This window comes from Hydra vulgaris, chromosome 11 (genome assembly GCF_038396675.1).
Source record: "Hydra vulgaris chromosome 11, alternate assembly HydraT2T_AEP".
Taxonomy (NCBI): domain Eukaryota; kingdom Metazoa; phylum Cnidaria; class Hydrozoa; order Anthoathecata; family Hydridae; genus Hydra; species Hydra vulgaris.
This window is the reverse complement of record NC_088930.1, coordinates 8625667-8653615: the sequence shown is the minus strand read 5'-3', so window position 1 is coordinate 8653615 and position 27949 is coordinate 8625667. Positions and strand designations below refer to the sequence as shown.

The following is a 27949-nucleotide window of genomic DNA, read 5'->3' as shown; positions in this document are numbered from 1 at the left end:
GGAAAATGAGTCACAAAGTTAACTATCTGAGTAAGAGATTGAGAAATGCAGAAGTTATAGGCTTTAGTGCCAGCAGGGTCAGTGGAGTTAAAGCCTAGTCATTCAGTATGATGAGCATTAAAGTCACCAATAACAACAAGATTGGGAGAGGGGTAAAGAGAGAGCGTATGGTCAATTTAATCAGAAATTATATCTAAAAAAAGTGCAGTTTTGGGAAGAAGAAGAACGACAAAGAACAATGACAAATACTGAAGAGAAAACAAAGAGATACTGATGGAAGGTTGCTTCGCAGACCACGAATATTAGTAAAAGATATATTAAAACAGTTAGATGATGGGGATGGTTTTTTTATGTTTAATATTTTAATTTGCTTTTAGCATATGAGTTTAAAGAGAACTTGACTCATTCATAAATAAAGCACAGCCTCCCAAGCAATGAACTATGCAATTTTCTCAGTCCTGTTAATTAACCCTAAGTCGTAACATAGACTCTTTATGCAGTCTCAATTAAATTTTAGAGCTGTACCCTTATTAGGAGATAACAGGAAGAGTTGCATAGCCACTATCAAGGAGGCACAAGAAAAAATCTATGAGAAAAGTCAAAAAGATCCAGCATTCATATATATATATATATATATATATATATATATATATATATATATATATATATATATATATATATATATATATATATATATATATATATATATATATATATATATATATATATATATATAGAACCCTTAGATGTTGTCCGAAAGTTTTTTCCATATTTTGTTGACAAAAAAAAAATTAAAATGCAAGACCGGAATTTTTTTTTTTTAATAATGATAGACTGCCTGCCCCAACCAAACCCTCAGTCGATGTAGCAGCACTCCCTTGTGGGTCAGGCTAATTGTCAGTCGATGTAGCAGCACTCCCTTGCGAGTCAGGCTATTTGTCAGTCGATGTAGCTGCACTCCCTTGCGAGTCAGGCTATTTGTCAGTCGATGTAGCAGCACTCCCTTGCGAGTCAGGCTATAAGATAGTCGATGTAGCAACACTCCGCACATGATTTACAGTAAAAAAAATAAAAATAAAAACATTTTATTAAAAAAAAATAAAAATAAAAACATTTTATTAAAAAAAATAAAAATAAAAACATTGTTTATATTGTTAAAAACATTCAGAATGTTTTAAAAACATTCAGAATGTTTTAAAAACATTCAGAATGTTTTTAAAAACATTCTGGTCAATTAAATTTGCGTTTTTGTGGTTTTTTTAAATAACAATTAATTTGTAATTAAATTAATGGTTTTGACTTTCGTCCAACACGAAAATGTTGGACGAAAGTCAAAAGTAATTAAAAGTGAGCTATGTGTTGGCGTAAGAATCACTTTTTTCCTTCCGCTCTTCCCAAAGCCAACAAACTATAGATCTATATATATATATATATATATATATATATATATATATATATATATATATATATATATATATATATATATATATATATATATATATATATATTAAGATATATATATACATAATAACATTTCTTTATTGGTTTTGATAATTAAGTTGATTTTTTATCTAAATTTATTTAGCGGTAATTAATTATATTGCAAAAGTTTAAAAAAGTTAATGCTTTAAAAAAAAAGAAAAACACTTATCAGAGTTGTTACGACATAATATGTCTGGCAGATCTGTCGACATATTTTCAGACATATTTTTTCTGCCGACATAAAATATGTCCCACATATTTTCTATCAACATATTTTGACATAATTTTATGTCTGAATTATTTTCTGCTGACATAAAATATGTCAGACATATTTTCTATCGACATATTTTGACATATTTTTATGTCTGAATTATTTTCTGCTGACATAAAATATGTCAGACATATTTTCTGTCGACATATTTTAACATAATTTTATGTCTGAATTATTTTCTGCTGACATAAAATATGTCAGACATATTTTCTGTCGACATATTTTGACATAATTTTATGTCTGAATTATTTTCTGCTGACATAAAATATGTCAGACATATTTTCTGTCGACATATTTTGACATAATTTTATGTCTGAATTATTTTCTGCTGACATAAAATATGTAAAATATATTTTCTATGGACATATTTTGACATAATTTTATATCTGAATTATTTGCTGTTTGATATTCTTGAAGAAAAAATCAATCTAACAAATTTATTGCGCATTTCAACTTAATTTACAGAGTTAAGTAAAAATAGTTTAACAAATTTGTTGCTTTTTTTCAATCAATTATAATTGAAGGGGAACAAAAAAATTTTTTTTTTCTGGTGCCGAGCAAACAATTAGTTTTTTGGATTGCATTTCACATTTTGATTTCAAATATGCAACTCATTTTTTACCATCACGTCAAGTTGTAAAGATATTTGGGTTCAGATCTTAAATATTTGGGGTAAAGTTTCTAATATTGTCAAAAAAAAAGTTGTTCAAAAGTATGTCAACTTGGGTCTCAAAAAAAGCGTATTTTAGAAGATAGTATAGAGATTTTAGAAAACATAAAAATTTCTCTATAAAATTTTTTGGCAAAAAAATTATTTGAAAAAAACTCTTAAAAAAATGTCAACAAAATATTTTTCAGCAATAATACAAAAAATACTTATTTTTATTACAAACGAATAACATCTTTAAAATCTCTATGAAAATACGCTTATTTTAAGACTCAGGTTGACATACTTTTGAACAACTTTTTTTTCGACAATGTTAGGGACTTTTCCCCAAATTCTAAAGATTTGAACCCAAATTATCTTTACAACTTGACGTGATGGTAAAAAACAAGTTGCATATTTGAAATCAAAATAAGAAATCCAACATAAAAAACAAATTGTTTTCTTGGCACCAGAAAAAAGTTTTGTTTTTGTTGACCTGTGTTATTCTTCATAAAACTTTTATTTTAAATCTTATAAGCAAATATCTTTTGTTTCGTAAAGGTCTTTTTCTGCCCTTTTTAGCGATGTATCATTTGATAGTATTGAGTCAATACTATCAAATGATACATCGCTAAAAATACTTTGTCAATACTATTGACAATGTATTTTTAACGATGTATCATTTGAGAGTATCGACTAGTATTCAAGCATCATTTGATAATATTTGATAGTATTTGATAGTATTGATTAGTATGGATTAGTATTGGCGATTTACCTTATTAGAATGTAAAAACCATCTCAAGCTGAGTTTTTATTACTGAAAAAGGTTTTTATTAATATGACTAAACTTAAAATTATTCTCTTGATTAAAATAATATTTAAAAAAAAACATTTTTAGTTATTTTTAACTAATAGTTGATTCATTCAATAAATTATTCTCCATTTTTGACTTTAAATCATAAGGAAAACGAAAAAAATAATTATTCCAATATATATTTCACTCAAAACATTTTATGCAAGTTTATGGCAGTTAAGTATGCTGTTATAATGCAATTGTCAATTATTTTATTGTTAAATAAATCATAACTATTATAACTAAAAGTATATTATTCGTAATTAGTTAAAAATTATTACCGGTTAGTCTTCTTAATATGAATTTAATGAGTTGAATATAACTTTTGGGAAGTATTTCAAATTCTTCAGCTTAAATGAATTTAATTTGGCACGAATTTTTTGAAATTCTGTGAACCGTTTTTTTCATAGAATCTTTTGAATTCAATTTTTCATAATGAGATCTTTTTCAGGGTCAACTAGTAATTAAAAATAACTGAAAAAGTTTTTTTTTTATTATTATTTTAATCAAAGAAATAGTTTTAAGTTTTGTCATACTAATAAAAACCACTTTCAGTAATAAAAACTCAGCTTGAGATGGTTTTTACATTCTAATAAGGGAAAGCGCCAATACTAATCAATACTAATCAATACTATCAAGTACTATCAAATGATGCCTCAAAACTAGTCAATATTAGTCAATACTATCAAATGTCAATATTAGTCAATACTATCAATGTCAATATTAGTCATAATCAATAAATAAATCGTAATCAATAAATAAGTCAGTAAATGCCAATATTAGTCAATACTATCAAATGATACATCGCTAAAAAGGGCAGAAAAAGACCTTTATGAAACAACTGATGTTTGCTTATAGGGTTTAAAGTAAAAGTTTTATGAAGCATAATTGATTGCAAAAAAGCAACAAATTTGTTAAACTATTTTCACTTAACTCTGTAAATTAAGTTGAAATGCGCAATAAATTTGTTAGATTGATTTTTTCTTCAAGAATATCAAACAGCAAATAATTCAGATATAAAATTATGTCAAAATATGTCGATAGAAAATATGTCTGACATATTTTATGTCAGCAGAAAATAATTCAGACATAAAATTATGTCAAAATATGTAGACAGAAAATATGTCTGACATATTTTATGTCAGCAGAAAATAATTCAGACATAAAATTATGTCAAAACATGTCAATAGAAATTATGTCTGACATATTTTATGTCAGCAGAATATAATTCAGACATAAAATTATGTCAAAATATGTCGATAGAAAATGTGTGGGACATATTTTATGTCGGCAGAAAATATGTCTCAGACATATTTGACAGATAACAACCCTGACACTTATAATGCCAAAATCACATTAAGCTAATGTGTTAAGCTTTTTTTATTCAAAACTAGGTCTGATATACTAGATGACTTATATACTACAGAATATAAACCATACAACTAAAAAAAAAATAGGGAAAACTAATAATAAAAAAAAGATTTACAATACAGTTTTTAAATTAAGCAAATTCCTTAAATTATCAACATGTAAATATGTTTTATATTTGCAACTGTTACTCTGTTAAATTATCAACATGTAAATATGTGCTACCTGTGCCCTCCACAACTTGCGTTTTATATTTGCAACTATTACTCTGTAAAATTATCAACATGTAAATATGTGCTACCTATGCCCTCCACAACTTGCGTTTTATATTTGCAACTGTTACTCTGTTAAATTATCAACATGTAAATATGTGCTACCTGTGCCCTCCACAACTTTCGTTTGCAACTAGGTCTGATATATTAGATGACTTATATACTACAGAATATAAACCATACAACTAAAAAAAAAATAGGGAAAACTAATAATAAAAAAAAGATTTACAATACAGTTTTTAAATTAAGCAAATTCCTTAAATTATCAACATGTAAATATGTGCTACCTGTGCCCTCCACAACTTGCATTTTATATTTGCAACTATTACTCTGTTAAACTATCAACATGTAAATATGTGCTACCTGTGCCCTCCACAACTTGCGTTTTATATTTGCAACTATTACTCTGTTAAATTATCAACATGTAAATATGTGCTACCTGTGCCCTCCACAACTTGCGTTTTATATTTGCAACTGTTACTCTGTTAAATTATCAACATGTAAATATGTGCTACCTGTGCCCTCCACAACTTTCGTTTTATATTTGCAACTATTACTCTGTTAAATTATCAACATGTAAATATGTGCTACCTGTGCCCTCCACAACTTGCATTTTATATTTGCAACTATTACTCTGTAAAATTATCAACATGTAAATATGTGCTACCTATGCCCTCCACAACTTGCGTTTTTTGAATGTCTTACAAATTTAATCTTAGAAATTTTTATAAAACTTAAACCATGTAATAATAATATTTTTTTTGTGAATAAAAACATATCCAATAAATCACACACGCACACACTCACACACTCAAATTTTTTTTAAATAACAGTAATACATTTTTTTAATGCTAAAGTATAACAAAAAACTATTACTATCATTTTATAAATTTTATTAAACATTCTTTCTTGTTGATTATGGATGTTTATGTTTTCGTTTCATTAACAATCGGAAACTATTATATTAGTTATTTAATTAAAATTTAAAAAAATATTTAAAAAAAAATTTTAAGTACTTTTAAAATTGAAAAACAAAAATAAACCAGGAACTAGTTGCTATTTAGTATTTAGTACTTTGATTTCAAAATTTAATTAAAAATGGAAATTTTTATTCAAATAAACAAATGTTAGTTTAATCAAACTTTTAAACATAACATATTATTTCACTCTTAGTGCAGGTATGCAATACAAAAACATTGCACCACAAAATAAAATTTTTTATAAGGAAATTTTTATAATAATTAAGTTATTTTAAACATTTTGTTAAAGGGTGATTATCAAATTTTTAAACATAACATATTATTTCATTTTTAGTGTAGCTATGCAATACAAAAATATCGCACCACAGAATAAAATATTTTATAAAGGAATTTTTATAACAAATAAGTTGATGCTTATATTATTTTGTTAAAGGATTATAACAAACTATTTCATTTTTATTTCAGCTATGCAATATTAAAAGATTGTATAGCTGTGCATATAACAATTAAGTTAATGTTAACATTATTTTGTTAAAGGATGACAACTTAACCACACATAACAAATATTCATGTTAAAGTCAACTAAATAGATAAACAAGTCCGTTTTGAAAATAAATTTAAAAGATATTTTATTGATTTAAATTTGTGAGTACTACTAAAATTATTTTTGAAATCCTTTCAGTTTAATCATAAATATATATATTTTTTAAACATCACTTCCAATAAAGCTGCAAGTAACCGCTATTATAGTTGCAAGTTACTGGAAGAAAAAAGATGAAGTTTATAAAGCAAGATAATGATTAACAAATGACTTAAAAGATTGCAAATTATACAAATCAGGAAAACAAGATGAAGGAAGCAAATTCATAAGAACTGATGTTTGAGAAAAAAAACTAAGCGAATAAAAATTTTTGGAGCACTTAGGAACAATCAATATAAAAAGATGAGACTTAATTGAATGACGAGTAACATGAGAACAAATTTTAGTAGATGACACAAGAGACGCTGGCTCTTTAGAGCAGCGCCCATTATGAATATTAATAAAAAAGAGAAAGAAAAGCAACATTATAACAATGCAACCATGGTTGAAGGTTGGCTGCAAAAGCAAGACCAACTATGTTCAGAATGCATTTTTGCAATTTGCCTAAATGAGAAAGTGCATTATTCAAAGATCTGCTCCAGAAATGGTAAAGTATTCCATATAAGGACAGATTTAAGCTTCGTAGAGAATAAAAACAGAATTCAGAGGAAAAAAGTGGTGATAAAGAGATAAAGAGATACAACCTTAGCAGATGCTAATTATGCAATGTATTTGATATATGGTTACCAAGAAAGATCAGAAGTACGAGTTAATTCAAGAAGATGAAGGGTAGATGACTCATTGAGTTCATTACCATAATATACCATAATATACCATAAAATACCTTAAATATAGGAAGATCTAGATTATTGAGATAACAATTAGCTTATACAAGTTATTGAGTTTTATCTGAGTTAAAGTTCACCAGCCACTGAGAGTCCCATGCTGTAGCAGAGGTGAGATCTTTTTCAAACTCAAATCTCCCCCCCCCCCCCCCACCAAGAAATTAGAGAGTGTCAGCTTCTTATAAAGATAAGAATAAATGGTAATATCATCAGCGAACAATGCCACCTTAGATGTAGGAATTTCTAGGATATAAATAAACTGTATGTTATATAAATTGCTATTTCTTTTAAATAAAACCAAGTTTACAAGAAAATATGCACTTCATTACATTGCATACTAATCAATCAAATGGTTTAAATAATGTTTAAGTTTCCAAGTTTACCTTAACAACCACATAAAAAAAAGTAATAGCATATTGAATTATTTTGCAATACATGCACATATATTGCCGATTTTGTCTGCTTTTTAAATTTGCTAATCATTAAATTTATAATGTATGTTCTCGTCACTGAGGAACTTACAATGATTTTCATGTTGAGAAAGGGAACTAGCTATCACCATTAGAAAAAAATAGTTCAACATTATTTTTTATTTACACTTCTTATTTACATGTGAAATCATAATGAAGTAGAGTTAAATTCTATTTTTAGCATTTATTTAAAAAGTAATGTTAACTTATTAGAAATATTAAAAATAAAAAATATCTTAGTTTTGTTCTATATAAACATCAGTTTTAAGCTTTAAGTTTGCTGTCTATGTTGAAATTATATCATGTGATAAAAATTTTTGAAGTTGATGTAGCAGCACTTCTTTACAGCAGCAGGCTATAAGATTGTCGATGTATGCACTGAACACCCTAGCATCAGGCTATTTCAATATAATATCAGACGTTATTTAAAGATGCATTTATACTTTATTCTTCTTATCTATTCTTTTGAGAACATTGAGCACTCTATTATGTAAAATACATTTAAAATTATTCATTTATATATATATATATATATATATATATATATATATATATATATATATATATATATATATATATATATATATATATATATATATATATATATATATATATATATATATATATATATATATATATATATATATATATACAGTATTGGCCATTAATAACATTCCATCATGTTATTGTAGTATGGATATAAGTTTGAAATTACATATTTTAAAAATTAAAAGAGATTTTTTCTTCAATTTTTTTTTATTCAAATAAATCAAATAATTACTATATAAATTTATTATAAAGTAATAATAAACTAAAAAAATTAAAAACTGAAATATTAAAATGAAAACAAGTGTTCATATGTACCAAAAAAAAAAGTGGCCAAAATAAACAAACCACATCAACAAAATTAACTAACAAAAGAACAAAAAAAAATTATAATACACAAAAAATGAAAAAAAAAAAATAATTAATATTTTGTTGACAATCCTATAGCTTTTAAGCATTCATTGATCCATTTCGGCATGGAATTCACTAAATTCTTAGTAATATCTTTTGGAAAATTATTTAGTAATTTTGTTACTTCTTCTTTCAGCTGGTCCAGATCTTTTATTTCAACTTTACCAAGATTGTGGTCTAACAAAGACCACAAATTTTCTATGCAATTGAGATCTGGACTATTGGCAGGCCAAGACATGACTTTAATGTTGTTTTCTTCAAACCATTGCTTGCAAATCTTAGCAGTATGACATGGAGCGTTATCTTGTTGGAAGATAATTCCCGTGTCTTTTTGGAAAATGTCAATAGAAGACATCAAATAACTATCCAATATGCCTAAATATCTTTGAGAATCAAGCCTGCCATCAAATAGTTTGAAGCAACCGATACCTTTATAGTTCATGCAGGCCCAGATGCCTATACTACCAATACCTTGTTTTTTTCTATACATAGAACAATCTGGGCGCATTCTTTCATGTGGCATTCTTCTCAGCATTACTTGGTTTTTTCTTGAATCGACCTCAATTTTCATTTCATTGCTGAAAAGAACGTTGTGCCACATGCTCTTAGACCAAATTTTAAGAGCTAAGCATCAGTTTTTCCTTGCTTTCTGATGTTTTTTTAATAGATGGGATTTTTTGCAAGCAGCTTGTCACATGTAATTATGTTTTTGTAGTACTCTTCTAATTGTTCAAGCACTAGCAACAACACCAGAAGCTTCCTGCCATTTTCGACTGAGATCAGTAGATGATAACTTTCTATTTTTTTTCACCATGCGAATAGTGAAGGTTCATTTCTTTCATTTGAAATGCTGGGTCTTCCAGGACGCGGAATATTTTCAATTGTATTATATTCATGGTATCGGTTGATTATTCTGGTAACAGTTGGATGTGTTGTGTTTAAATGTTTCACAATTTTTCTCATTGAGATGTTTTGTTCATTCATAGCTATGATTTTACATTTTGTCATATTATCAATAGTTTTTCCAGTCATTTTGATTTTTTTATTGCTGAAATGTTGTAGTTGTTAATTAGATGCTAAATTTTATATTTCATTTACACAAACTTTTTAAAAATTTATAACAATTTTAAAAAAAAACTCTTTAACAATAATTATTAATTTGCAAATAACTTCAAAGTTTTACTCAAAGACAAACGAAATTTTGAAAAAATTTTGAAATAATAGAGTGGATAGTTAATTTTGACCATTATAATTATTTTAGATTATGAGTTAAGTGTTAAAAAAAAACAGATGATTAGCGCATCAATTGATACTTTTATGAATATCTATATTTATTTAAAAGAAAATATGATACTCATCAATTTACACTTTTTATATTTGAAATAAGTCCAACAATCATTGATTTATTATCAATCAAAGTCGAATAATATCAAAAAAATCATGGTGGATTGTTATATATATATATATATATATATATATATATATATATATATATATATATATATATATATATATATATATATATATATATATGTATATATATACAAAGGTTAATTTCCAGCAGGATATTTATAAATATTAGGCTGAAAATACTTTTAAACCTAAATGCTAACATAGATCATACTAATGATTGCGTATATGGGATACTGAGTTTAAATCTACCTTCTGATTGATTTTTGTGAAATTTTATGTTTTATTTCAACTAGTACTAACTTTTATCAGTATTACCCATTATCAGTGTTTATTAATTTTTATTTATCATTAGGCATCATTTATTAAGGCAAAGTGAAGTGTACACACACGGACTTTGATAGAGTTAAATATATAAATAGGATATATGTGTGTGCGTGTGTGTGCATGTATGTGTGTGCATGCTTGCGTGTGTGTGTCTGTATACATACACAGTTTAATTTCTAAATTTTTTTATAAATCTTTAGTTGGGAGCACAAAGTATGGGTTATTTTTGTTCCAAGACTAATTACAGCAATTTTTTGAAATGCACAGTCATTTGATTATAAGTATAAACATATGGCTACCTATATTAAATGTTAATAAAAGCTGTCTGGATCTCTGAAATTGATGCATGTTACATAGAATGACAGGTTTGGGGTGTCTTTTACAGTACCCAAATAATTCTAGTTTTGTATTAATCTTTAATATTATAGTGATTTTAACTTTAATTTATGTTTAAAAACTGTCATTAAAAAGATTGAAAAGATAAGATAAAAGATCCTTTAGCACAATAAAAACTGATACAAATATACCTTGAAGTAAAAGCTTCATAGAAATCAAAACCATATTCTTTATCTCTTTTTATCTTCTTAAAGGAAACAGAATCAAATCGATGTTTAAAGAATAGTCTTGTTTTTACTGTAGCAACAAAAATGCCAGTGTTCAGGAATATTTTTTTGAGATTTTGTGTCAGATAAATATAGTTTTATATTCAGCATCTAGTTTAAACATAATATTTCTAGGAATTTTTGTTATTCCTTTAAGAAAAGCAAAACTACCACAGCCCAAAATGGTTAAACTAAAAAATTCATTGCAAAATGTAGGACACCTGTCCTAACTCTAGTTTCATATTTATATTCGTTTTGAGTATGATAATGATAATTCCAGAAAATGTAACTATCTCTTCATTGTAAAATGATTATAGTATCTAGCTTCATATTTAACATTTATCCAAGGTATCAAGCTTCATATTAACAAAGGTATCTAGCTTCATATTTAACATTTGTTTAAAGACTTTAATAAAGTACGATAATTCCAGATATTGTAATTTCATTCCAAATAACCATTCGGAAAACTATACAACCCTCATTTAAACATGTATAAAATATTGCATAATATGTATATTATATTCATGTATAATATATTCAAAATGACCTTTATAAAGTAAATTGGAAATTCAAAAAAAATAACACGTTTAGAAGGGGGCAATAATACCTAAAATGCAACCTATAAAGTCTAATTTAGTTTCAGATAAAGATATTACATGTGGAATAATAACTTTTTTGTTATAGTCATTGAAAATTGTGTCAAGGAAGGAACCTATTGTTCCTTCCCAACCCATATTTCCGCACTATATTCCCGAAATTTACCCATTGAAAATTTTTGCATTTTACCAATGCCCATCCGTATATATCCCAGTTTGTCAATAAATCCGATTTAGCGGACGTAAAGGACACTCGTTATTAAAATTGGAGTTTGACAAGAAAGAAAGCCTATTGTAAAAAACAGCTACAATAGGCTTTCTTTCTTGTCAAACTCCAATTTTAATAACTACAATTAAGAGACCATGGTGCAGTGGTTAGAGCGCTTTTTTTAGAAGCAAGAGGTCTAGGATACAATGCGAGTTCTTAGCGCATATTTCACGTCATCGGTAAGGAAGTAGGCACTACCTTCCTAGAAAAATGCTATTCCGGGGTGTACCTAAAACAAAACAAAGCAAAACAAAAAATTACAGCATGATTCTGCAAATTTACGCAAATAGCAACAAACGATCTTAAATGATGTAACTATAAAGAATTTTTATTATAACTTTAATATGTTTAAATATGTTTATGTAATTGTATTTGTACACATAAGATTATTTTAAAAATTAATGCCGGCATTAGTCTTCTTGCCGCCCTCGTGCAAAATTTTTTCGGTCGCCCTACACAACTTTTTAAATTTGCTTGTAAATTGGATTGATAATAATATCAAATTAAATTCAAAAAACGCTCTTATAACAGAACAGCGCGGAAAAGCTTTTAACCAGGAAGTTCACACCTCCTTCGTTACCAATGTCGTTTAAATGGCCAGGGCCGGCACCAAACTTTAGACCTTTTGATTTTGAGGTAGAACTTTAACCACTGCGCCACTTTCCAACACGGCTGCTATTATTTGCTAAGTATTCGTGCCTCTTTATATCAAAACCAGGCAACTTGATCAAATGGCTACTGATAGGCGACATATATTTTTATATAGTTTGAATTACTTGTGTTCAGTGCCTTAAAAAAACATTATAAGAATATTTAAATATAATTTAGGGTAAAATTAATCTATAGATAAGTACTCTCCAGTTATAACTTTGATCTTTTAAGACTTTTTAAGATCACAACGTATATTATATATTTAAACCTAAAAGTTTGGAAAAATATATTCTTTTATAAACAATATATATTTTACAAGCATTGCAATACCAGTTTTTTTACTAAATAATTATATAGAGATATAAAAAACCTTTTTTTAAAGTTCTTTATTTTGTGGTTTTTATAAAAAGGTTTTAAATTTATATTCTTCCGCAATTAACTTAATGGTTTAAACTTTTAAAACACAAACGTATAGCGGATGTTGATAATGACAAAAAGTGAAGCAAAACTATTATCGTGTATATGTACACAAGATATTAAGTTCTTAACATTTTTTAGTATATGTATTTCAAGTTTGATTATTATGTGAAAATAAAAGTTAAACAAACACTCTAACAAAAAGCCACAGATGTCGTTTATTGACTGTGGCGTTGACAATTATTACAAAAACAAGAAAAACCGGAATAATGAATTACAAATTTACATTAATAAACTTTGACGAGCATTACGGTATTATCTTCATGTATATAGAAGATATTAAGTAAGGTTTTGAGTATAGGAGATATTAAGTAAAGGTGTTTATGGGGGAGATATTAAAGATTAAAAAAAAAACTAAAGATAAAGTGCAACAGATAAAAAATGAGTTAAACATTGTCCTCTGAATATAAAAATTTAATATAATGTAAATATAAGAACTAAAATTTTAATCTAAAACTAAATAAAAAAACAATATTAACTAATATTATTATTTTTTAATATATATATATATATATATATATATATATATATATATATATATATATATATATATATATATATATATATATATATATATATATATATATATATATATATATATATATATATATAAAATATTGGTTAATATTAATTTTTTTATTTAGGATTAGATTAAATTTCGGAATAGTTATTTTATTTTACTATTTAAACGTTAAGTCACTTTAACTTAACGTAAACTAATTCAGCATAACTAATTTAGCGGAACATACGTAATATTCCAATATTTATATATTTATATTTTTATTATTCTTTATTTATTTTTTTATTTATGCAAACAAAATAAACTGCTTACACTGGTTATCGTAATGTGATCATTTGGTTTTCAAATTTTAATATTTTTTAAAGAAAGTTCATAATTCATAATTTTCTTTGGTCATCTATCACAAATCAAAAATGATCTGTACATTATGCAACGAAACAATTTGCACCATTACGAATTGGAATAAAATATACTCAAGTTAGTAAAACTTTAAATATTTTTAAAGAATAACTAAAAAATAATTTTACCTTTTTGCAAAAATATCTCCACGAAAGTAAACGTATTTAAACAAAAGTTCGACAAAATTCAGTAAGTAAATAATTATTTTGCGAACAAAGAATTTAAAAAAACATTGCTTGTTCGCTTTTTTTACATACAACTATCTTCATACTGCACCGCAATGTTTCATTTACTCGAGGGTTTATAAAATATAATTTACCTATTCAACTTTTCTATTGTGACGTTTTTATCACGAAGATTTAAGTTTATTTATGCATTGATGGTATTAGTCATTCTTGCAATTTTGTCAATGAAATAACAATGGAAAAATGGCTGCCATTCTAATTATTCAAATGAGTTTCTTCCTTTAAATTGCTTTGACACTTTTAAATGACCGTGATGTCATCGATGGTTTATTAAAATGTGGTTAAACCCCCTCCGAAAACTTTTGAAATTTTAGTGCTTTCTTTATATATATATATGTATACATATATATATATATATATATATATATATATATATATATATATATATATATATATATATATATATATATTTATATATTAAAGCAAATATTTTATGCAGCATTGATCATATTTTTTGGTAAACACGACGGAAGTTTTGTTGTTTATGCATTTATCTATAAATACAAAAACATTTATTTTTAATTTTTGTATTTAAGCATTTATCAATCAAAACAATTGAACAAATTAAAGTTCCTGAAATTAATCTAATTTATGCAAAATTATGCAATATACTTTTATGTAATATAAATGTTTATAATTTTGCATTGACGTTTATAATCTTTATAAAACTTTATCTTATAAATTTAATGCCTTTTATTTTACTCTAAAGATGCATTTTTTGATGTTTGAGGTAGCTAACTTCCTGACATAGAGGAAACTCCAAGTATTTATATGTTTTTACTTATATTAAATAAGAATGCTTTGCAAAAAGTTATATATAATTGAAGCCTGGGAACAATAAGGACCTCAAATTTTAGCTGCACCTACCCCAAACGTGAGAGCAACAAGTTGACAAAGTATTATTTTTAATATTTTCAACTTAGTTTATGTTTATCGATAGATTTTTAATTTTGTAAAATAATCTCTTAGTGTTCAAAAATTATGGCATTACAAAATTTCTAACCCCCTCAAATTGAGGCCTCAATTGTGACCATATGACCAAATATGACTAAAAGACTATTGCTTAAACGCTAAAAGATTATTGTATGAATATTAAAATTTATCTATATATGTAGATTTAGTTAAGAATAGTAAAAAAAATATTTTATTAACTTGTTGCTCTCACGTTTGGAGTAGGTGTAGCTAAAACTTTAGGGCTTTTTTATTCCCAGGCTCCAATCATCGCAATTTTGTGCAAATTTTCTTTATTTTACATAAATATAAACATGTAAATGTTTGGAGTTTTCTCCATGTCCAAGTTAGCTACCTTAATCATTAAAAAGTACTGCATTGGTGTCTAAAAGTTTTACCATGGATTTTTTTAACTTAATAATAAAATGTTTTTACTTAAAAATATGTCATGTCAACAAAAGTTTAGCCATTAACAACATTAGTTGCTAATGGCTAAAAAATTTTAGTTTCTCGGCTTGCTTTCTACGATATCAAGTTAATTACCTTCATGAGTATTTTGTGTTTCTCAATTCGTAGATGTTTAGAATAAATCTCTTTTGTAACATAAGATGCTTAATTATTTGTTTTGATTCATAACTCTAATAATAATTATTTGTTTTGATTCATAACTCTAATAATAATTAAACTACCAGCATTATTTAATAATTTTTGAAAAATATTATGTATTACTAAATTACTATTTGATAAAATCTTAGAACTTAAACCTAAACTTTTTTATTTTTTGGTTGTGGCTTTAACTTTCTTAACCAACTTGGTTAACAGCTTTAAAGCTACTACATGTGGATACAGTAGGCAAAAAAATAAATGGCTTAAGCATTTTTTTGAAGTTTTTTTTTTAACTTATCCGTTTTCTCATATTTTTTTAAAACTGTAAAAAATGTAAATGTACATCAAAGAGTACTACTATTATGAAGATTTTTATATGTATTTTTGCATGATTTTACCAAAGGATTATTGTTTTTAAAAACATTAAAAGCGCACAGGTGTTACATTGGAAGCAAAAAATTAAATGGCAGAAAAACTTTATTTAGTATTTTTTTTGAATTTTTGTGGGGAAAAAAATAAAGTTTTGGTAAGTTCAAGTCTAAAATTATATTTACATATGTAACACATAAGATGCGTTCATATGTTACATATAAAATATATTTGTAACACACAAGTTTTGATTAATTGAATAAAATTGATTAATTTACAGCAACATGCGCATTGTAAAACGACATTGGGCGATTTCTCAAAGAAACTTGGCTGTGGATTTGGTAAATAGTGGCAAGACCTACAGAGAAGTTAATAAACAGACTGGAATCCCTTTTCGAACTGTCGGCAACATTATAAAAAAAGCATAATTTAAATGGGACTACAACTGATATATCAGAAAGAGGCCGTAAAAGAAAAACATCTGCTGCTATTGATAGAAAGATTATTTTACAAGTGAAGAAAAACAGATTTGAAGCTGCTCACAGATTTGAAAGAAAATCAGATTTGAAGCTGCTCAAAAGATTGCTGACAAAGTTAAAAACAACCACAAAATCATGATTTCAACTTAAGCTATCTGAAATAGAATTAGAGAACAAGGATTTCATAGTAGAGTATGTCGCAAAAAACCTTATTTGACTCTAAGACATATGAAACAAAGATTATTATTTGCAATAAAGTATGAGACAAGATTATCGAGTACTAGAAGTAAGTAATTTGGAGTGATGAATCCAAATTTAACCTTATCTCTTCGGATGGACAGCAAAAAGTTTGGCAAAAACAAGGTGAGGCTTACAAGTTGAGTTGGATGAGAACAACAGTAAAACACGGTGGTGGAAATGTCATGGTGTGGGGATTAATGACTTGGAGAGGAGCTGGCAAACTTACTTTCATTGAATAACTATGAACACCAGTTCGTATATAGACATTTTAAAGCAAAATTTGAAACCCTCTGCTCGTAAATTTAGATTTGGAAACAACTTCGTCTTTCAACAGGACAATGACCCAAAACATACTGCCATAGCAACAAAGGAATTGCCTACCCAGTCCCCCGACTTTTATCCGATTTAGCATTTGTGGTACATTTTAGAACGGAAAATTGGAGATCGAGCTTACAGAATTTATCTAAAAGCAGCAATAGTCGAAGCATGGGAGAAAATCACTCCAGAAGAAACCAAATCTCTTGTGGAATCAATGCCTCGATGTCTGCAAGCAGTTATTCTGCCAAAGGGTGGCCCTACTAAATATTGATATACTAAATTTTTTGGGTAAATACTACATTTTTTGTCTGATTTTGGAATTTTTCTTATTTGTGCTATTATTTTTTTTGATCAATAATTTCAAATATTTTTTGATCAATTATTGATCAAAAATATTTGATCAAAAATTGATCAAATATTTTCTCGCAAAAAAAAAATGGCACAAATAAGAAAAAAATAATAATAATATGGATGGAATTTATTTTCCCTAATTATAATGCGAGTTGATTACAATTATAAAAATGGTAAAACTAAGAGAGCAATCAATATAAAACGAGTAGTATTAATATAAACATTTTTTTTTTAATTTTTTTTAGGCGCCCCATGAAGACCTAATGGCCTTGTCATAGAACACTGCGGAAGAGCATTTAACTAGGAAATTAACGCCTACTTCCTTACCGATGATAAAAGCAATTAAAAAAAAAATAATTATGTTTTTACAGATGATTGTGTGATTGCATCAGCTGTTAGCCTTGACATAATCTTAACAGTTTTAAATCGTTATCATTATGAAACTTAAAGGAGCAACAAACGATATTCAGAGATTAGATCAAAGAAAATAGTTCAGGAACACTAAAGAAACAGACCAGCATTCTTTTATTACTTTTACTCCTAATGTAATTGATTAAAATGATTACAATTAAAACTAAATAAAAGGTAAACTCGACAAATGGCATCACTCAAATTGGATGTATTTGATTAACAAAACTATAATGAGTGTTGTTTCAAAAAAGTGAATGTATTGATTTTTAATTCCATGACCAATTTTTAACAATACATCCACCTTCATTGTTTATAAATTCTTTTCAATGCTTAATTAAAGAACGAATGTCGATGGTGTGGAACTCTTTCGAATCAAAAAAAGTGGTTTTGGTGCTGTTGGAGTAACTCATCATTTTCAAATCTTTCATTGCGCATATAACCGTTTGTGATTAGAATAAATAATAATCATTTGATTCATAGTTATCATTTATCTTTCAAACATTTGAATGATAGTGTTGTGTAAAGTGAGTAACCCTTTCTTTTCTAAAGTTGATAGCAAAAATTATTTTTCAAAAAATCTTGGTATAACCGTTCGGTTAGAACATTTTTGACGTCTTAAAAAGAGATTTTACTAACTCAATGATTAAGTAAGCGATAATATTGATGTTTTTATAAGTTTTCCTTAATAAAAAGTAACAACTTTCAACAACAGGATTTTCTTTTTATGCAGTGACTAAAGTATTTCTCACGTTTATGCAACCACAAGAATTATAAATAGATATTTGGCTTTTCTAGGGAACTTAACTTGTTATATTATTTTAAAGTACTGGTTGATGAACTATGCAATTGTGATTCTAATCCTAAATATCGTTTTGAAAAATGAGCAAAACTTAATTAAAGAATTTGAGCGAGTATGAAGACGAAATCAACAACCGACTAACAAAAATTTTATTTCATTAATTATAATCAGTTTTTCCAATAATATAATATAAAAATAAAATATTAAAAAAATATAAAATTATAAAAAAAAACTGCTCACAGAGTTTTGGGGTTCAGACTCATTACATAGGGTTTCGCTTTTAGCGTCATATTTTTATACAATAACTCAGCATGGACATTTATATAAGAGATTTTTGCTCTACATACCAAAATATTATTATATTGGTATGTAGAACTTGAGTTGGTTGAGTGGGACAGATTTCTTACATTAGACCGTTTAACGTAAAATAACCCAGTTTACAAAAGTTTCCTTTCTTATTTTAAACTATAAAACTTTTGAAAGACTGGTGAGAAGATTTTTTACTTTAATTAAGAGACTTATTTGCCTCCCTAATCTCTTTAAAAGTTTGAAGTTGTATAATAGTAGGAAAAATATTGAAACAATTTATCTTCTTCTCTTTAGTTTGCAAATAGTTTGCGAGTAGTGTTAGCAAGTATAGTAGTTGGTAATGCGGTATAGAAGTTCTCTCCAAACAAAGATAAATTCTTGTTTCTTTTTTTCATTCTCAAAACTCGTTTTACCTATGTGGCAGACATTTTGTTAAATATTTTTGTTAAATATTGAAATAAGATTTATAAGGTAATTTTACAAAACTAATAATCTTTCATCCTTTTCCTACAAATTTAACTTTTTGTCTTTCGTCTTACAAATGTATAACAATCACTAATGTAAGATAATGAGTTATGATTGAGATTATGAGATTATGTTTGCACTTAGTTTTGAGAAGCCATCCTATTAAATCCATTAAGCCATCCTATTATATAATTGTTGTAAAAAAACAATAGATAATTAACTTTTTTTAATTATTGAATGAAAATATCGAGCAAAAAACTCTCTTTTAAAAAGTAATAGATTATTGCGAAGAAACTAAAGCGACAAAAGCAAAATATTTAAATTTAGCTAAAAAATGCACAAAAAATCAGTTTAATAATCATGAAACAGAGAAAAAGTTTATTTATTGGACTGTCTTATCAATAGTGATTACCTACAGCATTTTTTTTTTTAAGTAATTATTTAACTTAAGTTTACTAATTAAGCTAAATTAACTTAAATAACTTAAGTTTAGTTTTAACAGAATAAATTGCATAATAGAATAGATACAATTCTTGTATTTTCCAGTATTTTATTCCTGTGTTTAACTACTTTTTTTTTTTCCATATGAAAACAAAAATGAATTTAATTTAGAATAATATTTATTCAATGTTATTCTTAAATAAAAAACATTGGAACTATCTAATTATGCAAAATAATTCAAGAAAATTTAAATTAAAAATAACTTTGAAAAAAACTTTTTCCTCCTATTTATATATAAAAAAAAAAAAGTTTCCTAGCAAAACTTTCCTTGCAAAAAAATTTTTTTCTTCCTGAGAATTCGAATGGTCTCGTATTTTTGAAATATAATAGTTCCAGATTGAAAGTTTTGTTTCATATTTGTGATCAATAAGTTCGAAGTAATTATCAAATATTTTGGGGATCAAATTATTTTTTTAAGCAATAACTGAATGACGCAACAGTTTTTTTTAGTAAACATTAAGAGCTTTCAATTCTCTCATTATTTGTTTACTACTAACATAACTATTGGTATTTGTTATAATACAACATGCTTGTTTTTTGTTTTTTTTAGACTAAAACTAGTTTTTATTGGTGTGTACTTGCCCAGGCAATATGGCAGTAGCTAATGTAACTATGAACAAATGCAAAACATAAACTTTTAAGACATACTTGATTTAAAATATATTTAGATTTATGCATAATCCCGATACTTTAAGATTTATTTCTAATAACTTAATGTGCTCTTTCCTTTTTATATGTTTATCTAGTATTACTCCTAGAAACCTCACAGAAAATGCTCTTTTTAATTCAGTTTTGTGAGCTAAAACTGATTTACTATGTGAAAAATAATATTTGATTAGGTGTAGAAAGCTCGAGTGTCATCTGCAAAAAGAATAAGTTCAGTATACTAGAAAACAAAAACATGTTGTTGGTTTGGATAAAAAAAAGCAAAAACTTAGAATGGATCCCTGGCGAACGTCATAAGTAACGATTTCAAGGGAGGTATAATTATAATTGTAATATAAAGCTTTTTTCCGATTGTTTAGATAGTAACATATTTACTAAGTTTGTAGAAAACTTAGAAGAAACTCGTAATCCATTGTATCGAAAACCTTTGACAAATTGATAAATACTCCAATTGTATATTAATTTTTGTCAAACCCATTCAAGATTTTTGTAAACTAAATTTATTAGTGCATTTTCAGTTGAATGGCTTTTTCTAAATCCGTATTTGTTATTAAAAAGGATATTGTGATTTTGAGATATGTAAAAGGTCTGTTGCATATTATGCGGTCCAGTACTTTTGAGAAGCATGGAAGTATCGAGTTAGGCTAAAACTTCTAAAACTTTGATGATGGCGGGTACCCGGGCACCCGCCCATTGGTTACTGCCTGGGTAGCATTACCGAACGGCGGGTTACCATCATTTGATAAGTTTAAAAAAATTTTCTTGTTGTTAAATATTTTAATAGTTACAACTTCTTTAACAGAATTTCTAAAAACATTCGAAAGTTCGAAAAATTGTTTGAGTTTCTGATTCAGATACTTAGAATCACCTCAATGATTATTATTGTTCCTTTGTACAATATTTTCCTATACGTAAATCAGAATATCTCTAACTTGTTTATTAATTTGTCTCTCGGACAAAATAGCTATACTACATTTGCCCGCAAGTACATGTGCATACCATTGACTTCAGTTGACTTCAGTGCTATCAGGTTGCACTTTCTTATATATTATGATTTAAATAATAATTTATAAGAAATATATAAAAACAAATATATTTAAATCTTTATGCTAGTATTTTTAAACGGACTAGAGCAACATTAAAGTAAAGTAAAATTTAGATATAAGTGAAATGAACTACTCTTAATAAATGACATCATTGAACCAAAAGTTTCATTTAACTGTTTATAAGAACAACTTTATAAAAAATATGTGCTTTTTTAAAGTGGACTTAGGTACCTGCCCGATCGTTCAACGGATACCGAGGCATACATTTTCAGTTTAGAATATTCTAAGCAAGCAGCAGAGCTATTATAGTAGTTCGGCTCAAGGCCATGGAGAGGATAAGAATGTGCAGGTGCAATTATTTTTTTAGGCCCTTACCCCCGCTTGCTATGCATATATATATATATATATATATATATATATATATATATATATATATATATATATATATATATATATATATATGTATATATATATATATGCATATATATATATATATATATATATATATATATATACATATATATATATATATATATATATATATATATATATATATATATATATATATATATATATGTAAATTATGTTAGTGTATTTTACAAATAGAGTTCTCAATGTTCTTAAAGAACAGAGCAATAATAAATTAGTAAAAAACACTTATCTAACTTTTTCTTCTACTTGAAGTTTCACCATTGCTGGATCATCAGGAAGAGTACTCTTCCTGAACTCTTCCTGATGATCCAGCAATGGTGAAACTTCAAGTAGAAGAAAAAGTTAGATAAGTGTTACATATATATATATATATATATATATATATATATATATATATATATATATATATATATATATATATATATATATATATATATATATATATATATATATATATATATATATATATATATATATATATATATATATATATATATATATAATATATATATATATATTGGTAATTCCGCGAGAAAAGGAAAGTAAAAAAAAAAAGCCCCAAGCCCCTTCATGAAATAGAGAAAAATATAATTTTACAAGTTCTAATATTATACAAAAGTGTGAATCAAAAAGTGTAAAAAGAAAATTTTAAATTTAAAGTTAAAAAGTTTGAGAAAAAGTTTAAAAGTTTCCAAAAAAGAAAAAATATTTTAAACAAAAAATAAAAAATTTACATACATATATATATATATATATATATATATATATATATATATATATATATATATATATATATATATATATATATATATATATATAAACAAACTGATTTATATATATATATATGATTGAAAAAAAATTGCGATAATTGGAGTCTGGAAACAGAAAAGCCCTAAAATTTTAGCCACAACTGCCCCAAACAAGAGAGCAACAATTGAAATATTTAAAACACATAAAATATTTTTTGTACTATTCTTAAATGAATTTATATTCATCAAAAAATTCTAAATTTCATACTATAATCTCTTAGTGTTCAAAAACTATGACTGTACAAAGTTTGAACCCTCTCAATTTGAGGGGGTTACATTTTATAAGGTTATAATTTTTGAACGCTAAGAGATTGTTGCAGAAGAGTATACAAAAGAACAATTTTGTTAAAGCAAGGTTGTCTTGCGTGCCTTTTTCTTCGCAAAATTATGTATAATTGTATCAAAGTCTATATGTTTTGCAATATCAGACTTATTACTCAGCCTACCCAGGTCGTTAAGACGATCCTGACTCATAGTAGACCTGAGATAATTTTTAATAAGTTTAAGCTTGCTGAAGCTTCTTTTTGCTGATGCTACTGTTGTTTGTGCTGTAAGAAATATTCTCGAATTGACACGAGGTTGGGAAATATACTTTCTAGCTTGCACTCTGCCAAAGCAATTAATATTTCCAGTGCACCCAAATGTTTTGTCTCGAAATTAGTTTTGTAAATCATTATAATGGGTTTAATTTTTTGCACAAAGTTTTCACTGACTATATTTTTAGAATATTTTTTCGTAAAATTAGCTGTTTCGTGTATTAATTCCTCCTCAGACATTTTTTGGCAGTTCCAAAGAAAGAAGGTTTCAGAAATCTATTTTGCCGCGCTAAAACGAACTTTAAATCCTCCAATAACATTATTATTATTATACTACCTAAAAAATTTGCTTTCGTAATCGGGATTCCAAGGGAGATTTGCCTGCCTCACTCATTTTACTCACATTTTTATCGTGGAATTGTTTTCTGCTATCGTTCCTAAACAATTTTATTTCTATATCAAGACTAGATGCAACAAGCTTAGCTTCACTCCACATTAATTAGAAATTAAGCACATTAATTGGAAATTAAACGAATAGCTTTTAATTATGAAAGTGAGCTTTCTATATTTGAAACTTCAATATCAAAGTCGCGTGGCGGGCTTAAATGACTTTGTTGCGGATGGTAATATTCTTTGCCACACAATTGACATTATAATGCAGGTAAAGGTACTGATACAACAAATTGCTCCACGATTCTCGTTTTTAGTTTTTGGAGTAAGATTTAGCTAGAGCAAATCTTCCGAAAATGCTTTACTCCTGGAAGGTGAGCTACAAATGGTTTTACACTCTCTATTTTATCTGACTACCTTGTGCCAGATATACCGTGAAAGGGACAACCAATACGCTTAGATAATATTTCCCACCTCTTTGGACAACAACTGAATAAGGTGTATATTGTTTGCATAGTTCCGAAGTAGGTTATGGCTTCTGCAATACATTCAGCAGCATCATTATCACCTAAGTTGTGTGGCTGCCACAAAGAGAAAGCAAAGCAGTAGGACACAGCTCTTTTATTATAGCTTGTACTCCTTTGTATTTGCCTGACATATTTGGCGCATTATCATAACTTTGAGCCCTACAATCAGCGAGTGGAATAGCGTTACTTTCTAACGTTTTTGTAATCATTTGAGAAATTTTAGAACCATCTTTGTTACTACAATCTACAAATTTCAAAAATTGTTCCACAATTTCATATCGTGATTCATGGTAAACTAGGTAACGAACTTTACTAGTCAGACTAAATTGGGTCTAAAGTGGTCAGCCGGCTAATGTCAGGCAACGAAGACCTTTTTTTTTTTTTAGATCTATGTCGGCAAAAAAGTTTTTCTAAGTCTTAGACGGCAAATAACAGGAAGGTCACTCCCCCCCTCCTTTAAAATCTTTTTGGGACGGCCCTATTCATGAATGCCATTTTCATTTTTCTCTATTTTCACAAATTTACATCAGTATTTGTTTCTAATTAAATTCGTTGTTTTTTTACACCTAATTGAATGTGTCTTTTTTGTGCTCCCGATTTATGTATTTAGATATTTTTTGTACACAGAATCTTAAAAATATCAAGTTAATAAATTAAAAAAAAAAATTAACAATTTTTTTTCTATAATAAAATAAAGAAAAAATTCCTTTTTTTAAATTTGCATCAACCACGTTTTTTCTCGTTAAGGTGGAATACCCATAGATCTATCAAATTTTTCGAAAATTTTTTTTTTATAAATTAATCAGATAATTATAATCTCTTCAGAGAAAAAATAATCTTTAAAGACTTTTTTTTAAATTTTGTATATTTCTTCAGAACTTCAGGCTGTTTTTTTAAACTTTGTATATTTCTTTCGATCTTCAGACTATTTTTTTAAATTTTGCATATTTCTTCAGAAAACAAGATTTTACTAAAGAGTTTTATTTTCAAAAATGATCCTCAAATATATTACTAGAAAAAAAGTTATCAAAACAAGTTTATCGATTTGTTTCTATTTTCTATTATTCGCATTTATATTTTAATTATTTATTTCACATTTATACTTTTATTGTTTTATTGGTATTTTTTCATCTTTTATAATTATTAAAACTGTTTTTTGCTAATTTTTATTTTTAATTCTCTTGCCAAAGTTATAACTATTTTTTTTCAGTTTACAATTTATTTTATAATTTATTTATGTTATAAATATATATTATGTATATATTTATAACATTATATATATATATATATATATATATATATATATATATATATATATATATATATATATATATATATATATATATATATATATATATACATATATATATATATATATATATATATATATATATAATATATATATATAATATAATATAATTATATATATATTATATATATATATATATATATATATATATATATATATATATATATATATATATATATACATATATATATATATATATATATATATATATATATAATATATATATATAATATAATATAATTATATATATATTATATATATATATATATATATATATATATATAATATAAAAGTGCTGCATTTTTTCAATTTAGAGAAATAACTATGTAACTGTTTAGAGACAAAGTTCTTCAAGTTTTATTCATCACAAAGTTCATTATTTGTACACAAAAATTAATAAATTAATCAAAAGTATTAAAAAAAGTGGATTTCCTACTGGACAAAACAAGTGCAACTCGACAAAATGTTGACCAAGCTGTATTTCGCTATCAATATTTCGTGGCGAATCCTTTGTTGTCGATCACAGCCTTGCATCTTCGAGGCATAGATTCGATCAGGTGATCAATGAAACTTTGTGGAATCGCTGCCCAGGCCTTTTGGATTTGTTCCAACAGTTGATCCTTATTACGAACACCTTCACGATTAATTCTGCGGTTGACAATCTCCCACAGGTTCTCGATAGGGTTGAGATCCGGAGATTGAGGCGGCCAATCCATCACCGATAGGTGGTTGTCTTGAAACCGCTGCTTGACTACTTTTGCAGTATGTTTTGGATGGTTGTATTGCTGAAAAACCCATTTTATTGGCATATTCCATTCAGCATGAGGTAACATAACATCTTTCAGGATATTTTTATACATGAAACGGGCCATTATTCCATCGTTTCGATGTATTGGACCTAGACCGTTAGCAGAAAAATACCCCCAGACCATTACATTGCCTCCACCATGCTTCACGGTCTTATGGCAGTAACGTAAATCGAGGCGTTTTCCGGCCGGTCGACGTACACGGCAAATGCCATCGCTCCCAATGATGTTGAACTTCGATCACTGAACAGGATAGTTCGCCATTTCTGCACATTCCAGTCAATATGAGATGTAGCAAACAGGAGTCTTTTCTTCTGGTTTTTTAGTGAAATCAGCGGTTTCTTTGCAGGGCGTCGAGAAAACAATCCGGCTTCAACAGCACGTCGTCTGATTGTTCAGTCCGATACAGGCAGCTCTAATTGCTTTTGTATCTCAACTGATGATATCCAGGAATCCTTCTTGATGGATCTAACGATCATAGAATCCTCTTTAGAAGTGGTGGAACGCGGTCTTCCACCTTTGTTATCTGCTGCCAACTTCCCCGTAGAACGATATTTGGAATATAGTCTTGATACGGTCCATTTTTTCACGAGATATTTATCACAAATACTTTTTTTGTGACATTCCACTTACGTAATCGCCAATAATTTTCTTTCTTAGTTCCAATCTAAAACTGTCAGGAGCCATTTTTGCACTTGAAGTCATAAAAATAATAAATATAAATAATCACGCTTCTCAAGGCTTACCGTCTTACATTTACCTTGTGATGATACAATAATGCTCTGTGGAACACAACGTCTTGGTTGGATGTGGACTGTATTGATGTAATGAAACACTTGATGTATTTACTTCTTGTATTGATGTTCTTTGAAAAAACACTTTGATAAAACTCACTTCGATAAACTGTCTTGATAATACTGACTGATTGACTTCCATATACTGACTGAATTTCATGTCGATTTACATGTCTCTTATATAGTAAAATGAACCTGTGTGAACCTGTTCTGGAAGATTCTAGATGCATCTTTTTGATGCTTCTGGAAGCTTCTGGATGTTTGTGAATGTTTCTGGATATTTCTGGATGCTACTGGATGCTTCTTCTGGAAACTTCTCGAAGCTTCTGCATGCTTTTGGAAACTTCTAGATACTTCCTTTAATTATTAAAAAACTTCCGTGACGTTGACACGGAAGTTTTTTAATAATTAAAGGAAGTATCCAGAAGTTGGACTTGTTTTGTCCGCTGCAAAATGGCACTTGTCACCGAAATTCTGCCTGTGTGCTGTCACCTGTCAGCTGATTGCTCATGTCATGGCATGCTATGACTCAAGAATCCTGAACTGTTTGCTGTGGTAGTTTAGTTCGTTTCGTTTTTAAGACATGTAAAATTAGGAACACTTTTTAGCATGGTTC

At 27.1% G+C, this 27949-nt stretch overlaps 1 protein-coding gene across 4 annotated transcripts in view; it reads right to left on the bottom strand.

Moving 5' to 3' along the window:
- Positions 1-14435, bottom strand: part of LOC100209747 (contactin-associated protein-like 2) — a 45610-nt gene extending 31175 nt beyond the window's left edge. Inside the window, exons 1-2 of one of the 4 annotated variants that reach the window (XM_065810004.1) lie at positions 14103-14319; positions 4998-5077 (exon numbers count right to left, since the gene is read on the bottom strand). The gene's annotated coding sequence lies outside the window, so the exon portion shown is untranslated. Of the gene's footprint in view, positions 1-4997; positions 5078-10988; positions 11898-13887 lie in introns of those variants that run through there. The other 3 variants (XM_065810003.1, XM_065810005.1, XM_065810006.1) reach the window with 3 other exon arrangements.
- Between the last annotated feature and the right edge of the window lie 13514 nt (positions 14436-27949).